This window comes from Mus caroli, chromosome 1 (assembly GCF_900094665.2).
Source record: "Mus caroli chromosome 1, CAROLI_EIJ_v1.1, whole genome shotgun sequence".
Taxonomy (NCBI): Eukaryota; Metazoa; Chordata; class Mammalia; order Rodentia; family Muridae; genus Mus; species Mus caroli.
The window spans coordinates 156,220,586-156,243,840 of NC_034570.1; the positions used below are offsets into that span (position 1 = coordinate 156,220,586).

The 23,255-nt window shown below is 46.7% G+C and overlaps 1 protein-coding gene and 1 long non-coding RNA gene across 3 annotated transcripts in view; one reads left to right on the forward strand and one right to left on the reverse strand.

The window, feature by feature from the left end:
- Cd247 (CD247 molecule) overlaps positions 1–23,255 on the forward strand; it is a 70,651-nt gene that overhangs the window by 25,256 nt on the left and 22,140 nt on the right. The gene's annotated exons all lie outside the window — the stretch shown is intronic.
- Positions 17,574–23,255, reverse strand: part of LOC110298520 — a 9,838-nt gene continuing 4,156 nt past the window's right edge. The window contains exons 2-3 of the long non-coding RNA XR_002378379.2: positions 18,571–18,702; positions 17,574–17,775 (exon numbers count right to left, since the gene is read on the reverse strand). This is a non-coding gene — a long non-coding RNA (uncharacterized LOC110298520). The remainder of the gene's footprint in view (positions 17,776–18,570; positions 18,703–23,255) is intronic.

A 23,255-nucleotide genomic window follows, 5' to 3' on the forward strand; every position in this document is an offset into this window, starting at 1 on the left:
GGGTTTCATGCATTTTTTAAACCTGCTGTTGAAGGAGCAACTGCATCAGGCAGCCCTTTTATGTCAGGGAAACCGCCTGTGAGAATGGGGGAGGTGATGGGGGCGCTGAGCTCCAAGGGGCTGCCCTGGGCCTTTGTTTCAGGAGGCCGCACAAGGTGGAGGGGCTTTTCCTTTGAAAACCCCTGGCCAGGAGCTCAGGAGCCTCTTTTCTGCACACCAGCCACATCACATTTTACAAACCTCAAGGAAGGGGACGCAGACCTGGTTCTGAAGTAGTCTGGTTTGTGTGCCTCGAGTCTCCGGCACCCTCTTTTTCTTGGTAAGCACAGAATGTAGGGAATAGCTGTGTTTTCTCTTACATCCCCACACAGATTTCCCTGGAATTTCACCACCAGCTGGATGAATAGAAAGAAAAGGGAAGCAGGCAGACTAAATAGACGGGGCATCTCAATGGCATGTCACCGCCTCACAAAGCCGGCAGGAAATCCTTAATTAACCCTGCTTCCAGACACAAAGCCCCCATAACATTTCATCCCATTTGAATAAATATTTTTAAAGAAAGGAATGTGAAAGCACTTTTATTCCTGGTCTTGGAGCACTAATTTAGCACCACGTGTATTTTCAACTGTCCCACAAAAGCGCAGAGGATACGGGAGTTCTTCCCCCCCCCCCCCCGGTTTCATTTTTAGTCCATGGTGACACATCCCTCTTGGGAAAATCCTGGCCCAGATTTTATTAGTCTTTTGTCAGCTGTCGGGAGTTAAAACTTCACAAATCCAGTCTGCGCCTCAGCCCTGCCTTGCAAGCTGCCTGCTTCCCCGTGAGATGTGGGCTAATGGTTGGGAAGAGTCACCCTCATCGAGGCGGAGCTGATCCTGGACACAGCAATCAGCCCTTCCTTCCCCCCAACCCAGAAACCTACCCTGTGCTCAGTAGCCCCTGGCTTCCCTGAGCTGCTCCCGAGGAACGAGGAACGGAAAGCAGGTGTGCACCTGCAGAGATGTTTGGTCTCCTCTAGCACAGGTCTGTGGGGTCTTTTTTCCAAAAGGTTTCAAAATCACCATTATGTCAATTGACGGTGTCTCTGCCTGACCAGCTTTAGTCAAGCTTCCGGCTCTCCTCCTTGGTCCATGTGTGGTTAATAAAACACTGAGACTCTTGCTAAGTCAATCCAGCAAGAAACTCACACTTGACACCTGGTCACACTCAATATCTCAGAATCCAATGAGCCCAGTCTTCCACTGTCCCTCAGGGGTGCCTCATTTTGTCTTCAGCTGGGATCCTGTGACGTCAGCTTAGCCAGAATCTCTCTCACTCCTGATATAGCTTTCTTAGTAATTTTCCATCCACTGACCCCTCTTGCCTGACGTCTGATTATACCTGCCCACCTGCCCTTACTGTGGTCAAGCTGAGCCCCACTGTTCTTTCCCACTGAGGAGCCCACCAAAGTGGTCCTTTATCTGTCTAAATGGCCTGGGTAAAGTCACTCTTATTGTTCCTCAACAAGGGTCTCTGAGTAATTTCTCTTTAACACATCCTGGCAATCATTATTAATTGTTTTTACTAAGTATGATGATAATCTCTGATAGCTATATTCTGGGGTCCATTTTATAAAGTGATCTCATTATGATGTCATTTGCACCCCGTGGAAATAGTGACTGTCCTTTCCTCCTGACAGATCAGGAAACTGAGGCACTGAGTGAGCTTCTTAAGAGAACAAAGCAAAGATTAATATTATGGACAGAGCACGCCCATCTTTTCTAACACCCCATAGGCTGCTCCTTCTATGACATGCTGTCTTGTCGTGGAAAGATTCCATGATGTGCCAACAGAAGGACAATGAGTCAGACCCACCTCACAGATGGTGATTAAGGACCCTGTGGATTTGAGCTTCCACCTAAAATTAATTTGTACTGGGTGGTGGTGGCGCACGTCTTTAATCCTAGCACTTGGGAGGCAGAGGCAGGCGGATTTCTGAGTTCGAGGCCAGCCTGGTCTACGGAGTGAGTTCCTGGACAGCCAGGGCTATACAGAGAAAGCCTGTCTCAAAAAAAAAAAAAAAAAAAAGAAAAAGAAAAAGAAAAAGAAAATAAATAAATAAATAAATAAAATTAATTTGCACCCCTGGGCAAGAGCAGCGGGTCTGGGTCACAGACCGAATGAGGAACACCCACCTAGAGGAAGGGCCTCTGGCTTGTCTGGCCGCTTTTCTAGGGCACCACCTTCTACGCTGACAAACCTGGCAGAAGAGGGGGATCCCAGTGGTCAGTGTTAGCATCAGAGTGCTTTCGTGGGCGTGTGTGTGGGTGTTGCTGAGCTGACCCTCCCAGCTGAGAGCAAGGCTTGCAAGACAAGAAAGGATGTGGTGGCAGAGACAAGCCTTCTAGCGTGGGAAAGTGATCTGCGTGCCATTGGTGGCATGCCTGCCACATCATAGGCTCGGCTGCTGTGCTCCATGGGGGCGGGGCCCGAGGACACCTGTGCTCTGACCAGAGGCTGGTCAAGGGGTGGGGCCCAAGGACACCTCGGCTCCAGTCTTCAGTTAATTTTTAGTTTTTACTTTACTGTATTTTCCCACAAGCACCCTGAGCTGCTCCCCCAGAGCAACCCTTCTAGCCACCCTATCTCAGGTGTGCCATGGTGCGAAAGTGACTTGCCTATGTCCCGCGGCCCCTTTTCTGCATCGGTAGCAGAATATCAGTGACTCCTCCCTAGCTGCAGTGATTCGGGAAGGTCCTGTATTTGAATCTGATTTCTTATTTGAACACTGAGGGCACTGGGCGTAAGAACCAAACAAGTTTCTTGGTCTGTGATCAGAATGTGTCTCCCTCTACCCCACCGGCTTCTCTGTGCTGCTCTCTGGACTGGACCCTAAGCATGCCTCTGCTCTCACTGTGTCTTGAGAGCAGAGCTGAGGCTGTTTGTCCCTCAGTGCATGGGTCAGAGGGACAGTGTAGACGGCAGTGTGACGTGGAAGGATGCTTCTAGAAGGTGCCTCGTGTGTGTGTGTGTGACGCCCTCTCCAGTCTTCCAGTAGCTCTGGTTATAACTGGGCTATAATACGTGGGGGCTGGAGACAGAGCTGCTAGGAAGGGTCCTAAAGCTCCAACCTCTTTGTCCAACCTCATTGCACTAACCACCTTGGAAGCCATGGCAGATAGAGACTGTCCCTAGGGTGCCTGCCAGCAGCCGCTGCTGCCAATACAGAGTTCACAGGAGAGGCATGGGCAGGATAAGCCGCTTCTCGTCTGCCTGTTCACTTTGTCCTCATTCAGCCACATTAAGTCGTAAGCATTCTCAGCTCGCCAAATAGTAACTGAGCACATAGCCCTTGTAGCGCCCAGGCAGAGTGGAGACAGGCCGAGTCTATCCATCCCATGATGGGCTATGCTGCTGCTCTTCCCGAAGGCTTCCTCTTTATACCACAAGGTTCCCCTGGAGTCTTTAGAAGGGTGTGCACCCCAAGGCAAGGGTGAGCGCCGTGGAGTGTAAGGAGCCAGCTGCTTCTGCTTCCCATCGAGGCTGTGGCTCCACTCCTCCTCATTACAGGGTAAGCTTAGGTTCCACAGTTATTTCTTGGGCTCCTCAAACACCCGACACCCAGGTTCCACCAACTTAAGGGACAAGCCTAGAAGAGTGGTGGCTTCTGGGATGCACCCAAATCCCTCAGCCTCTGGCTGAAAGAAAAATGCTGTCCCTTCTGATCTTGCCTATAAGGCCTGATTCTGTGACTGTCTAACCCCTTTTTAATTGTTTTCCTTATATTCTTTTAAAACTTCGAATCATTCTAATGGGTGCCAGCTTCCACTTGTTCTATGGGGGTGGGGGACAGGTGGAAGGTGACAGCCCCTCCAGGACCTTTGGCCCTTGATCACTACTGCACATGGTCCAGGAGCTCAGGCAGGGTCATTGTGACTTTGGCCCCCAAAGACTTGCCACTTGTGTTTTCATACAGTAAAGAGGGCTGCTGCCTATGGACGTGGCTTTTGAAATGTTTGAGCCAGAGGCTCCCAGAACCTTGATCCTAGGTTCTGATATCCTCAAGGGCCAAGGAATACAGAAGGAAGCCTCAGAGAGTCAGGAGAGGCCTTGCTGTCCTCAAGATTGAGCTCGGAGCAGCCTGCATAGCCACAAGCAGTTCTCAGCAGCAGAATCAGGAGGAGGGCAGATAGATGGACAGGTGTCTGCTCTTCAGAGATTAAATTGTCTCTGAAAGGCTAAGCAGCTTCCAAAGAAAAGATGGAATCAAAGGGGTGTGTGGTCCACGCCTGCGTTTATGCCAAGAAGGATGTCTGAGCTGTAGCTGGTACCCCCACTGGCTTCCAGCAGCCCAGCCCTCCTCCCTGGCTTCTCACACAGGCAGCAGAGGCAGAGCTGCTCGCTGCTTGCTGCTCGCTGCTCACAGCATGCAGTCTGGGCAGCTCCTGTCAGAACGTGACCCACTATCACTGTGACCAGCCCAGTGGCCACCACTCCTTGTGTTTCTCAGATAGTGGCTTCTGAAGGGAATCTGTGTAGGGGAGGGGAGAGAGAGAAAACAGCTCTTCTCTTGGTCTCAGTGCATGGCCTCAAATTCCAATCCAAAGACTGCAGGACTGGTGAGATGGCTCAGAGGGGGCAGCCTGACATCCCGAGTTCAATCCCCAGGACCCACAAAGTGGAAGGGAAGGTTCATTTTCTACAAGTTTTCTTCTGACTGCCACGGGTGTGCTGAGGACGCTCAGGTCTCCACGCATAGGTATATTTTTAAATACGATTTTTAAAAGAGCATTACACAAAAATATCGAGTCATCAAGGAACCAACCTGTCGTGCCTTTGGCTGTGTTGCAGGGGACATGGACCTCACTGCACACTGGGCGAGTCTCTGCCTACAAGCTATGTGGTCTTGAGCAAGAGGCTTAGTTACTCTAAACCTCCCGTTCTCGGCAGTAAGACAGAGAGAATGCGGTCGCCCTAAGCAAGCTCTGAGGATGAAATGAGACAAATGTTTATGATGGGGGGGGGGGTGTCACACAAGACAGGGATGAATATCAGCTTCCTCGTGGGAAAAACTAGCACAGGCTTTCCAAAGGGTGTGAGGACAATAGGTCCTTGGTGGGAAAATAGGAAAATAGGAAGGAAAGGGTGGTCCCTGAGAGACACCCTGATTGTCTCACTGCCACTACAGTGCATGACCTAATAGGCCTTGGGACGGTCGTCTTGGACACAACCCACAGAAGCTCCAATTGGATTAAAAATCTCAGAAATGGTGGGAATCAGGACCTCTCAGCTTAGCATCTACCCTTGAGGCTAACTTGGACTCTGACCTAGAGGAGTGGGTTCCATTAGTAAAAGAAACCATTTCCCATCCTTCTCCTTTCCCCAGGACTGTGAAGCGTAGGCCCTCTAGAAGAGGCGCAGAGTCCTGGGACCTGAGTCCAGACGGATTCCTTAAAGTCTTTCTCTGCTTGTCTGTGGATGCTTGGAGACCCAGCCAGCCTCCAAGAGGCTGTTGCCTCTCTTGTTCTATCTGGGTTTCCTCTGGTGCAGTGTCCTTCCTCCTAGCTCGTAAAGGTCAACAAGTGGCCCAGCTGCAGAACTCGTGTTTCTAGAGAGAGCAGAGGCTAGAAAGAGACACAGGAAGAAGGGGGAAAGGAAATAGGAGTCAAAGGAAAGAGTCTGGGAACCATTCTGAGAGGAGAGAGGCCCACTCAGGCCATTCTTCAGAAGCAACATTCAAAGCAAACCCAGGAGAATCTATGACATGGAAACTTTGACCCTAGTGGACTTCTGCCCAGCAATGGGGAATCCTGTTGAGGAGACCAGACCAACCGTGTGTGTGTGTGTGTGTGTGTGTGTGTGTGTGTGTGTGTAGGTGTGCATACATGTGTGTACTGCCCTGTGCCTCAGTGTTTCCTATAAAGAAAGCTAACAGGAGTACATGACTAGTCTCCATAAGACCCAATAGACTGATGACTGTAACATGGCCCCCATTGCCTTTCCCCAGGGAAGCTGGCATCATGGTGCCATTTGACTCACCTGGACTATCACATATCTATCAGTTTCTTAAGCTCCTGTGCTCACAGTCGTTTGTCTTGTGAACTTTGTACCTGTCAAGTAGCTTCCAATTCTAAAAAAGAATTAAGACCCTTCCCACAAACTAATCGGAACACTCGTTCTGCATTTTTCTTTCAATCTTAACCTCACCCATTGCGAGTTCAATGTCTGCTTACTGAAGTCTCGCTCTTACCTGAGAAGCAGATTTCCCAAAACACAAACTTTTGAAAGCAAATGAGTGAAAACCATTTCAGCAGAGGCTTTCGCTTCATGTGCCCATTTTAAACAGAGGCTGTTCCTAAGCTGTGTGTGCTAACTATAAACATCAATGACCTTTGAGCGTCTCCTAGCAGACTGTGGTTCTGATCCAGCAGATGAGGAATCGGGCCTGAGACAGTACTATACTTAATCTCCCTATTAGCTTTATTGTTGACTTCAAGTTTTATGTAAGCATCCAGTATCCCAACGTGCTCATACAGAAAGACAGAAGGCAACAAGAGGCTTGTGGGCCAGCCAGCTAGCATGGTGTATGTAGCAGAGATCCTGTCTCAAAAAACAAGGTGAAGGCTGAGAACAGATACCCAAGGACAGCATCTGACTTTCGTGCACATAGCATCACACACACACAAACACACACACACCTTCACTCAAAGCAAAGCAAAGCAATTGTAGACGACCATAGAATGTCTCATAACCAGATAATTTCAATAACAAAATTATAAAAATACTCTCATCCTTTTTAATAGCTAAATAACTGTCTTATGTGGGTGGAACGTGTATCTTCATATTTATTTAATGCAGAATGGCCGGAAGACTCGAAAGGCTAAAAGGTCCTGCTAAAACTGTCTTCTGAAATATCCTCATTGGTTTCGAACTGACCGAGGAGGATAGCCCACAGTGGCCTCTGTTCACCTGCTTCAGCTGGTGTAAGAACTCCCGAGCTGGGCTTCTGTGGCTCGATAAGATCCAGTGTTGGCTGTTCAGCTGGAAGAGCATGATGGAAGCCCCTAGCTGTCAGGGAACAGGGTAGGAAGAGGATACTCCCCAGAGTTGTAGCAGCATCAGGTGGTCACATTCCTTTGTATGGATCCCAGCATGGGCCTATATTAAGTGGGCTATAGTTCAACAACTTGATTCTCAGCGTAGCATGAGGAAGCTGTGTTTCCTTTGCCTCTGAGCAAATGGTGTCTTAACAATGAGGCGCTGACAAATCTGTCTTCACTGGTGGTTCTACTGCCCTTTAGGCATCTCCTGAGTGTTCCTTTTCTGTTCTTGGCTTCTGCAAACCTTGGGGCTAAGACATCAGACCTTATAAATGGGCATGGAGTGACAACGGTGTAGATGGAGCATGGGGTGACAACAGTCTAGATGGAGATGTCTATGGACTCTGAACATGGCTTCAGTGCCAAACTAGATATTTTGGATTGAGACATGAATTACAACACAGAAGTTAAAAATGCAGTCAAGAAAATCAGCCCCAGATGAAAGAGGCAAGGCTCAGCACCATGAAAAATGAATGACAGCCATGCCAAGTTCTCTGCTTCAGGTGAAGAGTGGACATTTGCAGGAGGGCCAGTGACGGGGGTAGACGAGATAGCCTTGACTCTGAGGGACACTGACTGAGGGAACGGTGACATTCTAAGTAGTGGACCAAAAAGGTCTAAGAATGGAGAGGGCAGGTATCACTGAGTTCCCAGAGAAGTAGACATGGCTGGCAGGAGGGGACATTAACAGCTGACATAGTGGAAAATAGTCTAACCATAGTGAGAGGCCCTGAAGCCACACAGTGGGGTGGGGGTAGATATTCAATGTATGCAAAACCAAACCTGTGTGCCTGGGTGGTTTGAGCCCAGGGAGAGACACAGCCACCACCAGACCGAGCTGTGCAGTGAATGCAGGTAGAAGTGTCCCATCAGATAATGTCACCGATGTGTGGTCACAGCATCATGAGTGTGGAAGCAAGGGTGGCAGGTATCTGGATGCTTCTGGCTAATCTAGATCGACCACCTTTGCTTTTTAGTTTAATTTTTATTTCCAGTTAGCCCCACCATACCGCACACTTCCATTCTCAAAACAATAAACAGAGTTCAGAAAAATTCTAAAACGCCAAAGAGAATAGAGAAACAGACCATCCGTCACCAGGGTAACCACGGCTGCCAAAGTCACCTAGCTCATCTCAGAGTTTATTTTTATATACTGCTTTAAAAACAAACCAAACATGGTTGGAACTCGCAGTCCAACCAGCCAATCACCATACGGGATGAACATTCTCACGGCCAGGATGGCTTAAACCTTTTTAGTAACTGGAGGACATTTTAAGGTAGGCTTTACCTGTTTGAAATAGACAACACGTTAAAGACCTTTTAAACAAAACAAAACAAACAAACAAACAAACGTTTTTTCACTTGTGAAGAAATAAATCAAGAAAGCATTCAATATGAAAAACTAAAAAATTAGGTCTCTTTAATCCTATTGTCTGGGAGTCACTAGCTCTGACAGTTTGGATATTATCTTCCACAATAATGCTCATTTTGAGAAAAGGAGAAGAAGGAGGCCAGTGGCACCTCTATACAGTAGCAACCTCTCTGTAGTCTGAGCTGGGAGGATCTCTGTGAGTCTCCTGGGTTTGGGGTCCGCCTGGGAATATAGTGAGAACTCACCTCAAAAAATAAGCAAATGAAAATAGAAACCAGGGGCTGGAGGGATGGCTCGGTGGCTCGAAGCTCTTGTTCTTCCAGAGGGCCTGAGTTTGGTTTCCAGCTCACATAGAGGGTGGGTTACAATCACCTGTAACTCCAGCCCCAGGGGATCTGCTGCTCCCTCTGGTCAATGTGGGCACACATGCACACATGGCAGACACCCCCTCCCCCACTCCCCACATACACATAATTTTTTTAAAAAACCTTTAAAAACTAAAACCAAAATCAGAATCACAGCATATGCCATTTGGATCTTGCTACTTTTGACTACGAAACCATAGAAGTTTCTGTTTTCTCACTGTGCTGTGTCTGATATCAATCTAACATGTATTGATTAGGTAGCCCCAGCCGAGCCATTCAAAGCATTTGACATTATATTCACTCATTTGATCCCCACAACAACCTATCCACCAAAGTGCCATGTTTTTTCTTCTTTTCACAGATAGAGTAAGAAAGGGGCAAGGTGGGGCTTGCAGGCAGGTCTTCCTTCTGACTCTGGGTCTGCCCTCCTCTGTGTATTTCTGCCTGCTCTTTGTGGTGTTTCTTTCCATTTCCAGCTCTGTTCCAGGGGTCCCCACACACTTTGTGGATGCTCCTCCCCCATCACACATATACACACATGCTCATGCACATAACACACCCCACACATAAGCCCAATATCTTCTTTCATGAGAAGTCTTTCAAATATGGAACCATTTTTTGAAATCTCCAAGTCTTAGGCTTTACATCCAATCTTTAGGGTACAAAGACCCCCTCCACGCTGGCCTCTTGAGCAGGTATGATTGTTTTTTAGGTGGGTAGCTAGATATAAATGCATGGCCCAGGTTGTTGAGGCTGGCCCTATATCATGTGTACCAGACTGTAGGTACCTGTCAGGACTAGCTTTTCCATGAGCTGTGCTAGAATGCTTTTACCACATCCTCTTGTCCCCAGAACTCCATGGCTGATCCTGCAAGGCATAGCCAGGGAGGGGAGAACTTAGGAGTGTCCAGAGACCATAGCTGGTGCCACTGGAAATGTCTTGATATCCTGGTGGAGACCGGTGTGGTAGTGTATCCTCTGCCTGGTCACTGAAACAGGAAGGGAGGCTCCAGACAAGCAACAGGTCCAGCAGCTGCCCAGCAGCACTGGTGGCTTTCCAGATGGCTTTTAGGGTTTGCACCAAGCTGTCCCAAGATGTCAAAGTCACATGGCTAGTTTGTAACAGTGTCAGTGGATAGGAAGAGTCACTGAGAAAGAGGACCCGCTCAGCCGGAGCTTCACAGAGGGCAGCTCAGAGGCAGAAATGTTTGAGAAGGAGCTTTGAATGTCCAGGCTCCTTCCTGCACCACTCACCCACTTGGCTCCCCTTTGTTGAGCTGTATTCATGGAAGAAGCCAAGTTGTTAATCCCACAGAGTTTCCCACAGTCTGCATTTCACTGGGTGCACACCTGAGCTGTTATTTAACACATACCTTCTTTCGCCCTTGAATATACACATGGAGACTTGAAGCGACTCAGGTTTGCTACTGGAGCAAGGATGCTAGAAAGTGGTACTCTTCTCCTGAGGCTTACAGCACATCATACGGGTTTTCTTGTGATGATAAGAGCCAATGACAACCTTTGCCTAGAGGGGCTATCTCATTAGGAATAAGCTATGTTTTCATTTGGGGGTAGAAATGTTCCCTCCTTACCTATTTGGCTGCCCTGATACATGCTCAGGGTAAACGCTAGATTCCTTTCCTTTATCTACAATGACTTGCTTATATAAAATAGATTCAAAACTAATGCTGGGCAGAGGGCTCTGTTGTGTGAGTGTGGACAAGAGTAGCCACCCACCGCTCATTCTTGATATTCAGCGGTGGCTGTAATTGTACTTGTACAATTATATTGTTGTATAATTATATTGTACAACAATTGTATTGTTGTTCTTGTGCATTTGTTTAATAGTTTTACAATTTGAGTGATGGTTGACAGGGAAATCTTAAGCAAGCAAACAAAAATGTTCCCCATCATCCTCAAAGGTGAAGTTTCAGGGTCGTGATGAATGTGTGGACTTAAATATACCTACATCTCTTAATATACTACACACAGTTCCTCATCTTATTGATGTGTGAGTTGTTCCAACATTGGCTACTGAAAAATTCCAAATTGTACATGTGTGCTGGAGGGGTGCACCTATGGGGGCATATGTGCATGCTTGTAAGTGTGAAGGCCAAATGGCAACCTTGAGTGTCCTCCAGTTAGCGTCCACCTGCCCTTTCTGAGTATCTTACTGGCCTGGAACTAATGAAATACACTGGCTGACTAACCAGCAAGGCCCAGGGATCCACCTGACCCCACCACCCCAGAGACAGGATTTAAGGTATGTGCCACCATGCCAGGCTTTTATATGTGGGTCTTGGAGATTGAGCCCAGCCCCTCGTGCTTGCAGTACAAGGCCTTTGCTGACTGAGCTGTCTCCCTTTCCTCTTCTCCCTATCGCCCTCTCTTTGTTCTAGCACAACTCTAGAAGCCTTTGTGAGCATCCATGCACTCGCATGATGTGGCTATGCCATGTCTGTTGAGCATTTCCCACTCCAGTGTGGGCTTGGCCAATCCTCCAAGGCCTGGCTGTTGTCTTCACAAAGGTTCTCTGTGTGTAGGACTCTCATTACTCCTTCTAGGCCCCTGCTACCTGGAAATATCCTTGAGACTCCAGTTAGGTGTGGTGACCAGGAGCAGTATTTTTCTCTCCACATAGCAAGCAAATATTCCTCTGCCACCCTCCACCCCCACTACCACCACACGCCACCCCAACCAAGCAGGTGTGCCAGGATGCGTTGGTTGTACCCGTGAGTGGGTGGAGGGAAAGGAGATTAGAATCTGACTATAAAGGCTCAGGCAGTCACTAGTTTGAACTGGCTCCCCTTCCCCAGCCTGAGCCCTGCCCTTAGCCACCGTGTCAGTACAGAGAGGGCAGTGAATGTTTATATCTCCATCTATCTAGAATGAGGCAGGTTTATCTCACAAACTAAATCAGAAAGAAACTTTTAGGAAGGGAGCAGTAGGCTATCTCCGGTTCCTACAGCTCTGTCTAATCAGCCGGGGGTAAGGTGGGCTGCACAGTGCAGGTAGAGATCCTGAGAGATAAGCACAAGGCTAAAAGAGAGATAGAAAGGAACTGCCCAGATTAAATGGGTACAGTTGGCGAGGCCACACAGACTTGGGAGTTCTGGGTCCCCTCTACCACACTACATACACATCCGCATCCCCTCCGAGTCAAGAGTCACCTATTCTGCAAGAAGACGGTGTATGTCTAGTCAGCGTATGAGGAACTTCTTCTTGAACATTCTAGACTTTGCAGAGCACACCCCTTCCCCCCGGCAAGGGAAACAGCCCCACATGTTTGTCACTGGGTGACTTTGCTTGTCATCATGAGGATGGGCAAGAACCATGCTTGTTCTCAGAACAGTGTCCAAGTCCAGGCTGTAGCTGTTCTCAGGAAGAAGTGGACAGACAGGCCTAGAAAGGAGGAGTCAGAAGGGGAAGGGAGGTGATGGAGGTGCTGGGGCATCTGGTCACCACCCAGAGATGGGAGGAGAAAAGCTAATGAGGTGTTCAGGGAAAGGCTTTATAATTGATCTTCTGTTATACTGCAGAGGAGATGCCTGTGTGTAAGGGATAGAGAAACCAGTGGTATCAGATGCCTAAGGAGCAGATGTTGCTCACCCCTCTGTATATACACATACATGTATGTATGTATGTATGTATGTATGTATGTATGTATGTATACACCTGGGGAAGGTGACTCAACCAGAACAGCATGGGCTGTGGGAAACCAAGACTCAGAGCAGAGGGACCCATGTGTGGGCAGGTGGCACAGGTCTGAACCAAGGCACAGTGAATCCTCTTAAAGGCATCCAAGTCGCTGGGTCATGAGGCTGTTGAGTCGGGCACTTATGGTGGGTAAGGGGTCACACAGACATGCAACAATTGTCTTTCTCAAGAGTTTATAGGGGTTGGGGTACTTAATGGGAGCGTGTGTGTCTCGTCTTGGGTTCAGTCCCCAGCGCCAGTAAGCAAACTATCCTCTCAAACCACTTATACAAATTACACCTACATTATAAATACTGTATGTGATCTGTGTTGTATCACACAAATATAATCTGATGTTTTTACAATTACATTTAAAGGTGTATGCATGCGCATGTGCACACGTACCTGCTCACACACATGACTGTGCCATTGGCGTGGATGTGGAAGTCAGAGCACAACTTGCAGGAACTGGTTTCTGTCCTTTTACCATGGGGGTCCTGGGTCCCAAACCCAGGTCTTCAGGCTTGGTGGCAAGCATTCTTACCCACTGAGTTAACTTGCCAGTGCCTTAATGACATCTTTGACAATGCCAGACCACACGGATGCCACTGGAATCATAAAATTATACTACCGAGAGGTGCTGTTGCTACCTTATCTATGACATTCCCCTAAGGTTGAAATCATTGAACAATGTATTTTTCAGAATTAGCCCTGTGGTGTGTCACATGACTGCCCTGTGGTGTGTCACATGACTGTCTACACATTTAAACCTGATGCCTCTGCTCCCGTGGTTTTATTTCTTTAAAGAAACCGAGTGATACACAAGGTCCAGGAAACCAATTTTATCAGAAGCTCCCTGGCATCCTCCCTCAGCCAGCTGCGGGATGGCAGGCCTGCTGCCTTACGCCTGTCAGTCTTGACTTTTGAATTTTACTGCATTTAAATAGACAAGGAAGGTTCCCTCTGGCTAGACTTGCTTTTCTCGTGTCCCACAGTCTGTGCACGTGTGTGAGCATGCATGTGTATGTGCACACACGTGTATGTACATGCACAAATTCACTTAACAAGAGATAACCTGGGCTCCTGCCAAGACAGCTCTCTAACTTTTGTTTCGGGACAGGGGAATCTTTGAAACGAGTGTTCCCAAGAAAACATAAGTGAACATATCTTTGACCTCAAAATGAGGAGAGATTTTCTAAGCCTACAGGTAGAGGTAGAGGGAAAAAAAAGAATCTCCTAAATTACAATTTGCATGTATCAAAGATACTAACTGAAAGATAGAGGTAAAGAGAGACTATCTTAATATATGTACAACAATCCCTAATATGATGGGAAGAGATGAATAGTGCCAAGCACGTGCAAACGCCCATCCAGGAAGAATAAGCAAAGCTCATGGCTGTCAGACTCATAAAGTGACAAATGCACAGCGAAGAACACGTGGAAAAATTATTCTCCAGCATTATTGATAAGCAGATGCCCATTTGATCAAGTTGAGATGCTGTGCTTGCTCACTGGATCGGCTGTATTACTTTGTTGTTTTTTTAAAGATACTACCCAGGGTGAGAAAAAATATCATAAATCAGGTTCTTTCAAAAACTGCTCTATGTACATTGGCTTCATTTAAGGGGTCTGAAAAGCATTTCCCCAATTTGTAGCTACATGACTTCGTGACTCTTGTTTTTTTTTTTTTTTTTTAAGTTTTTAGAAATTGTTTTATATGTGCGAATGTTTTGTCTGCATCTGTCTGCGTTCCTGCACCACATGCATTCCTGGTGCTCACAGGGGGCTTGGGAGGTCAGAGGAGGACAGTGGATTTAGAGATGGTTGTGAGGGACTCCATCTTGGATCCTCTGCACAAACAAGTGCTCTTAAGTGCTGAGTCCTCTCTCCAGCCCTGTTAATTTATTTTTACCAAATAGGGGGCTGGGGCATAACCCAGTGGTGAGCTAGCAAAATAAGGCCTTAAATTTAATTCTCAGCAGTGTAGGAGCAGAAAAAAAATCACAGAGAGAACACTGTATTCAAGGATGTTTACTGTAACACAATAGGACTAAAAATCCATTTCTAAAGGCACAAGGTAACTATACAATAACATCTCCAGACAGTAAAGAGCAGAACCTGTGAGGACGTGGTCCCAATTTCTAAAAATACATAAAAGCGAAATTAGAAGAAAGTATCAAAATGTTAATTAACAGTGACCACATTTGAATGGTGAGGTCGTGGGTAGACTTTAGTTTCTTTTTTGCACTTTCCAGTATTTTACAATGTTCCTATAATCGGTACTTTTAATTCCATTATCAGAAATGCTATATAGAAAAAAACATTGAATTCCCCCAACTTTGAATTAAGAAATCAAATTCTTCCTAGTATATTCCAAGAAGCAAGTTTGGTGGTGGGGGTGGGAAGGAGATGCTAAAGAGAAGGCAAAGGCGTCCGATAGAGTTAGAGATGTCTTCCTTTGTGTGTGAACACTCTGCAGCCCCCATTCTGTCTAAGTGGATGGTCCAGCCTGGATTTCCCGGGAGAGCCATCGCTGCAGATATGAAGACTAAGGTCAACAGCACACAGTAGGTTTTATAAAGCCCTGAGGATGAGTGATTGAAATCCCAAAAGGAGTACGTGTCAGTAGGTGAGAAAATAGGACGAGAAATGAGCTCTCGGGTATCTCTCTAAGCCGTTTGGCAGAGGCAGAGCCACCAGTTGGGGAGATGGCGCGGTATGCTCCACCATCTCAGCCACAGGCACTGGGCAAACATTCTGGAGTGTTCATCAGATCAAATGAACTCTGGGGATTACTTAGTCTAAGAGCTCTGATGTTGGGCATGGGCACTTGCCTTCATCTAGCCAACTTCTTTCGGGCCTAGTTCTCATGGGTAATATGCGTGTGCGCACGTGTGCACAAGTGTGTGAGGGTCCACATTGTTCTTGGCGTTAAAAAGCCATGTCAATATAACACAAACGATGGGAAAATGCAGATTCAGTGTTTGAGAACTGCTTAGCGAGTGTGTTAACTCGCTAACATCCACAATGACCACACTGGGAAGGAGAGTGCTAAGAGGCAGGTGTCTGAGCCCCCCCCCCCCGCCCCGCCCCGCATTCTCCTTGATGACCCGCCTTAGCTGGATCTTGTATCCGAAGAATCAGGTATCAGGTGAGTTTTCTTTTTTTAATTAAATTTGGGATTTTTTTTAATTTTTATACACATGACAAGATTTTACACCAATAGTCAGTTAAATAGTACAAATTTACATTCAGGAGGAATGTTAAAAAAAAATTCAACTAAAAAAAATACTTCTTCCTGTGACCCATAATCGCAACATTTTACAGTGCAGGGGAGGAGGAGGCTTGGGGGAGCATCCAGAACAAGTCCATCTTCTGGTTGTGGTGGAGAGCCTTGCAGGTGCTCACTTCAGCTTGGCCACGTTTGCTTAAATGGACTCAGCCCCACAATTGAGTAAAGCTATCTCGTGGATTCCTTTCTGTCTTGGTTGTTGATGTCATTTGGTGGCTCCAGGGATTGAACCCTGAATCTTCCATGTGCCAGGCAAGCACCGTACCACTGAGCACACCACAGCCCCTCCATTTGTAAAGATCTATTTCAGGGTCAGATCCCAGTTTTTCAGCTATACTCCTGTGTGCTGCGTAGCAGTTGCCTCTTCTTTAGGGTTGGAACCCAGGCCCTCCTTCCCTTATGAAGAAAGAGACCACCTGCTTCATACTATGGGGAGCGGAGGTTACTTGATTGTGGTTGAACTCTTACACAGTTAGAGATTTTAATTACAATTTCAGAGAAGGCACAACTTAGTACGGACAGGGTGGAAAAGAAAAGTGGGTGTCCCTTGGCCTAAGCTTCCTTTATTGGGAGGAAGACACGGAGCTTAGTGAGACTTTTTTCTATGGGGCTGGACCAGGGTGGTGGGGCTCACTAGGAATCCACGGAGTGCACTCACCGAGGCTGAGCTTGAGCCTGCCTGCCTAGGGCTCTTGGCTCCCGAGGAGGCTGGCTTTGAGGTGTCTGCACATTACACTGATAGATGGCTGCTCCGTGCCTGGGAGAGGTGTTTTGGCTCAATGTCAGGGCTCCCATCAGAGGAGCCTGAGCTCCAAGGGGTTTGAAAAATGGCTTAGATGAAAAAATGGACTCTGTTCAATAATAAATTATAATGATGGTTTGTATTTATAGGGCATCCTCATGACTGAGGGAGTTCTAAGTTCTTTATGGATATTAACCCACCCTTCCCGCAATAGAGAAAAGATAATTTTATCAATTCAATATCTTTCGAATCTCCTCTCTCTCCCTGCTCCTGCCGTAAGAGGATAGCTATTACAGCGATGTTTTCTTGTATTAATTTGGAGGCCATAAATCTTCCTTTCATTTTTTTTTCTCTGCTGGAATTTTTTTTTCTTATTGGCTATCACACAAGGAATTAAAAATGAACAGCAGTACCTAAAATGTGTGTGTATATGCATTTATATGTCACCCTGCGTGTAGTATCTACATAAATATTTAATCTTTATGGGCTCGGGCTTCTCTCTCAGTTTTCATGAGCTGGAATTTATTAGCTACTGAACCAAGGAGCTATTATTATTTGCTTTTGCACCTAAATGATTTAAAAGTCAATTATAAATTGGCTAAGGGAATTTGAGAGCCGCAGCATGTACTATGGCTCCTATACTTTGATTTGTCACCAAATGTCTAGAATGAGGAAGTGTCTACGATGGGAAAGAGTCTAACAGAGAGCCACGCTGATATTAAACTCACCAGACAGTGGCCCCAGGTCACTGGAATATGAGCCACTCTGCTAGGTTTCATTTGGGTGAGTTAGGGAGCTGAGGAGGTGATGGTGGGGCTACACACTCAGACAAACAACTCTGACCCCAAAGCAGGACCCCAGGACAACCCAAAACAACCCTTCAAAAGCAGGCTATCCCCAGGAAGAGCAGTGGGAGGGACCAGCTGGGACTGCCAGGTCTGAGCCATGCAACTCTCTCATAACAATTAGAGCCAGCATCAGCCTGCTTCCCAGTCCCCTGGGAAGACGTGTAAACACTGAATGCATTTTCTATTTATCTGAGCCGTGCAGGCTGGAAGGTGGTAATAACCATTACAACAGAATTATCTGCTGAACGGAGGGAGACTGCCTCTGTGGAATTCATGTCCTCCAACCACTCGAATCCTCTGGGAGGTTTTGTAGCAAAGGAACAGGGCAGAAGGCCACCTGGAGCACTAGTAGGGTTTTAGGCTTTGTGTTTGTACGAAAGGCTGAAAAAAAAAAAAGGAGTTGATGTTAACCTCGGAATTAGCCAGGAGCGAACGGTAAATCTTTGTTAACAAGCTCGGAGCCCTCAATAAATTTTTTAAAGTGAGAGTGCACAATGAGCGTTTGTAATAAATACTCAGTTGCCTGTGGGTTCTGGTTTGGAGCTGAAAAGTACTTCTGGAACAAGAGCCAGCTTCTCGGATGCCTTTGCACGTTTACCGGCTAATCAAAGTGTCCAGCGGTTTGGCTTGTGTGGCAGTTATTACCAATCTAACACTGTGAAAACTGAAATGGCTACAAAGCATATCTTATACACATATGCACGCGTGTACGTGTGTGCATACATGTGTGTGTGTTTACTTATATATTTGAGTCTGTGTATATGGATCCACAAACACTTGCAAGCACATCTGTATGTGCTTTCCCTTGTCAATGTAACTGGATTTAATTTTTTTCCCTGAAATGTTTTGATCATGTTGTCCCTTCTCCTCCCCCAACTCCTCCTGGACGCCCCCACCTCCCACCCTACCCACCTTTATCTTCTTTTCTCTTCTCCTTCTCTCTTTCAGAAACAATACAATATAATATAATACAAAACAAAAGCCAAGCCCACCAAAACACAGATCAAAAGAAACAAGAAAAAGTCCAATAAGACAAAAAGAAATGCCAAGACGAAACAACAAGTTTACAAATAAAACAAAACATGGAGTCAGTTTCATGTTGGCCAACTAGGCATGAGCTCTGCTCAGGAGTGTAGTGGTACTCCACTGTGGCCAGCAGGTATCAATTGCACATACCTTCTTGATTAAGCGTGGGACCCCTGGTCTACTTCTCTCTCATTGCTGGGATCCTCTCTGGTTTGAACCTGTGCAGGTCTTCGGTACACTGTCACAGTCTCTGAATTCATCTGTGCATCAGTCCTGTTATGTCTAAAGGACAATAATGAAACTAGGTTAAACCTTATATTCTATATTTGAAGGCTCCTAAAATTTTTTAAATGGACATAGAAAAGCCATATATCAAAATGGTAATTTCTTTGACAAAATTGGTTCCAAATTCTAATATTGGAGAAAAAAACAACAAACAAAAAAACCAAACCAATCAAACAAACAAACAAAAAGCACCTGGTTGTGGTGGTGCACACCTTTAGTACCAGCTCTCTGGAGGCAGAGGCAGGCAGATCTCTGAGTTCAAGGCCAGCCTAGACTACACAATGAGTTCCAGGACCTCGAGAACTACACAGAGAAACCCTGTCTCAAAACACACACACACACACACACACACACACACACACACAGAGTTAAGCCAGAGCAACGAGTCATCGGGAACAAGTACTTGCTGTGTGCAAGCTTGCCAGAAAGAGTTCCATCCCCAGACCAACATAATGGTGGGAGCAGAGAACGAATTCCACAAAGCTGTCCTCTGTGCTCCATGCTTGGAGCACAGTATGCATGGTATGCATGCCCCAACACATCACACACAGTTTCAAACAAAACAAAGTAGAACATAGAAATGGAATTAAAACACAAACCTATCTAGTACCTGGGGTTGATTTAAAGGAAGCTGATTGCTCCCTAAAGTGGGCCACAGTTAACTCTGGCTGATAGAAAAGCACGCTTGGGGGAGGTACCGGCTTCGGGTAATTTGCTTGGTTTCTGGTCTCCTAAGTCCCTGATTGGTAACCGGAATGAGATCTATGCTGGGCTGCAAACTCCAAACCTGCAACCCCCAACCCCCGATGAAGTTAATTAAGTCTGAGTCTTGGTCTCCACAGCAAGTTGATGCCAGAATAAATCCAGTGTGTTGTCAGCAGGCTGAGCCAGGAGCACAGAGCTACAGAAAGGAATTTCTATGCAATAAATATCACTTAAATTCCTCTCAAAGTTGGAGCTGGTGTCAAAGTCCAAAAAAGCAATATTCCCTGGCAACTGCTGGCAGGAGTGTGCGTGTGTATCTGGCCATGTATCATCTCGGCACTCGAATTAGCGGAGGAGAGAGATAGTGAGTTAATATCGCCCAGCTGGCTGCTCAGAGAACGGCTGTAACTGGAGCCAGAGAAATTCCAAGAGGGCACGGCCAGTCATCAATGACCTCCAAACGACTAGATGCTCAGAATTTCCTGGCAGCCTGGGCTAGATAAATAACTCCAACTGCTCTGCAATAAATGGGTTCCCCCAAATGTCTCAGCGAAGCCAGTTCTTTCTCTTGCTGGTTATTGAGCCTAAGAAATACTAGAGGTGAAGGGAAAGGGAGTGGGGACTCCTCTGAGGCATCACTATCCACTTTGTCTGTGGTTTGTTTCTAAGGGGACAGCCACCCGAGGCGGGCTGTCGTGGTGAGGCACGTGTGGGTCTTGTAGACAGACAGGTCTTCGGGAGGAAAAAGGTGGGGAAGAAGGAAATGTGGGGATGAAGAGCTTGAGAGCGAGAGAAAGAGAAGAAGAGAGAGTAGAGTTAATGAAAAGAAACCAAAGATGGCAGGTGAGGAGGGATGGGCATGGTCTGTGTCACAGAACACACTGTGCATAAACACTGGAGTCTTTCCGGTAAATGTCCTATCCCTCTCCCACCTCATTTTTATTTCATTTTATTATTAGAAATCTTGCCTCTGAAACAAAGGCGATGGAGGTTTGGCATCCTTGCTGTCACCCTCTGGTCCCAGGTGTCCCCTAGCAAGAATGAGCTCAGGCAAACCTCCTCTCTCCTCCTTTTATTCAATCTGCTTGCTCAGCTTTTTTTGCTCTCAGAAAAGCGGTGGGAGTGGAGAAAGAGAAAAATGGCTTTGGGGATTTGAGAATCTGCACCCTTATCCAAGGCAGGGGACAGCTAGCCCCATGACCAAAGAGCTGCATCTGTTGCAGAAGGGTCCTCCTGGGCTGTCTGAGTCTCTCTGGGGAAAGCAGCCCTTACATACGGTCAGAGTATAACTGAATTTGTCCTCCCCTGCAGAGGAGCAAGGCTTTGCAGAGCCCATGTACAGTGGGGAGGTGGCCTCCCCATTTGGAGCAAAGTGTTTGTAAAAGCCTGCCAGAAATGTAGGCTGCGGAGATAAACAAGCTCCCTCAAAGACAACCCCAACCACAGCTTAGCATTCAGCCAACAACATGGCAATCCCCGGGGCAACTGTAGTTCAAGGGGAGTGACATCTGCTTGGGGAAAATTATAAACTTGTTATTTCCATTTATAAATCAGGCTTCTCCTGGGAAAGGACCTTGAAAACAGCTTTTATTATCGCCCACTGCAAAGACAATTGCTACTGGCCACAGATGGCACATCTGCAGAAACACTGTGTCTGAAGCACTTAGGATTGAAGGCATGTGTCTTATTAGCCAGCGCTGGAATTTCTGCAGGTGTTTTTGTTTTCTCAAGTAATGAGAAAGCCATCTCCAGGAGTGTAAGCTTCTCATGTCAGCAAACAAAAATGTTAAAAAACAAATGGCTGGCTGTGGTGACTCCCACTCGTGATCCCAGGCAAGAGGATACAGTAGTTCAAAGCCAGTCTGAGCTACCGAGTGAAGTCTTGTCTCAAAATAAACCAACCAAATAAAAAGTCCCTTTTTTTCCAGTATTTTTGGCCCTCCTCCTGTAAATGCATAGAGGCCCAGTACTCACAGAAAAGGGCAAATTTGTTAGCTAACGAAGCACTGGTTTTAATCAAGCAGTAAGAGGTTATTTCTATTAATCTAATAGATTCAGGGGATAACCTTATGTAGATTTGGATCCAATTCTAAATAGTTGTTTATTGTACATCTACGGGTATTTTGCCAGCATGCATGTCTGTGTATCACATACAAAAAGGACCCAAGGCGGCCAGAAGTAGGTGTTGGAGCCTCTGCGAACTGGAGTAACAAAACAAAGGGCTGTGAGCCACAATGTGGGTGCCAGACTTGAACCTGGGTCCTCTGCAAGAACAGTCAGTGCTCGTAACTGCTGAGCAATCTATCTCCCTATTCGGTTGTTTTGATGAGGTCTGTTTTTTTTTTTAAACTGCTAAAAGTTCCATTTCGATCCCTAAAATAATGGCTCATTGAATTTCACATTCAACTAATAAATAAGCACAAATCAGTTCAGGTTCCAAGTTATTATTAGGACCAAGAAAACTGAGAAACAAGTCATAAACTCAGATACAGCTGACTAACTCATCTAATGCCCCTTTAGTTTTTACAAATGTGTGAATATGCATCATCTTCCATCTCCCCATTTCCTTTTTGTTCCTTTTTTCTTTCCTTTTTTCTTTTTTATAGACAACTTTCCGAGGTCCCTGGTACTCTATATGAAGGGCTTTGGACATTTGAAGTCAGATTGGAGGCAGGAATGAGGGAGAGTAATTGGGAGCTGTGTGGGGTTTTTGTTTGGTTGCTTGGTTGGTTGTTTTTTTTTGGAACAGGGTTTCTCTATGTAGCAGTGTTGGCTGTCCTGGAACTCCATCAGGCTGGCCTTGAATTCAGAGATTTGCCTACTTGTGCCTCTGAGAGCTGGGGTCACCACGCCTGCCTGGTATGTTCATTTTAAAGGGCAGTGAATGTGACTGTGGGCTTCTGCATTTGTTGCTTCCACCTGATTGGGGAGTCAGAAAGCTTTGCCAACCCCAAGTCACTGCAGACTCGATGGCAATCTACTTGCAGCAGATCAAGTAGTATGACCTTCTAGGCCAAACAGCCAAATGGACCTCATGTAATGTTTGTCAAGATGGCCCATGGCCATCGGTCCCCCAGGAAGCTGATCACTCAAAAGGATTGGTCCCCCATCCTCATGGTCAGGGCTTCCAGGTGGCAAGATGTCCAAGAGGGGATTAGTCATATCACTCTGGCAGTGACCATTTTGTCAAATGGAATTAAAGAAGCAAGAGTAGATGAAAGAGGAAAAAATAAGATGGGGGGTGGAGGGAGGAGAAAAACGCAGAGAGGAGACAACAGGGAGAAAAATCCGGAGGGAAAAAGCAGGTAGACCTGAAGACACGATGGCCCAGGAGAGGAAAGGAGGTGAACACGGAAACATACCAGCCCTGCAGGAAGGGAAGGCAAACCTTTACAGGAGTTGGGAATCAGTCTGGCCTCTTCTTTGCTGGTCCATTCTTCTGACATCATAGGCAGAACCTAGGTCAGGGAAGCAGCGCCAAGGACACTAGAGCAAAGACTGTATCCCCAAGCAGGAGCTGACATGTCTACCAGGGGCTGACATGTCTACCAGCAGGGGCTCAAAGACAAGGAAGGGGCTGATTCCCAAGCTGGGACTGCCTGGCTGGGACCAGGCTGTTTGGGGAGGAGTTCGCAGTGCTGACTGGGGATTTCAGAGCAGCCATAAACTGGACTTAGACCTTGTCCTGGGAAGTAAAAAGAGAATGTCAAGATCTGAGGGAGTAAGACACATCAGCCTCTGCACCATCAGCCTCTCCACCATCAGCTTCTGCACCATCATCAGCCTCTGCACCATCAGCCTCTGCACCATCAGCCTCTGCACCATCATCAGCCTCTGCACCATCA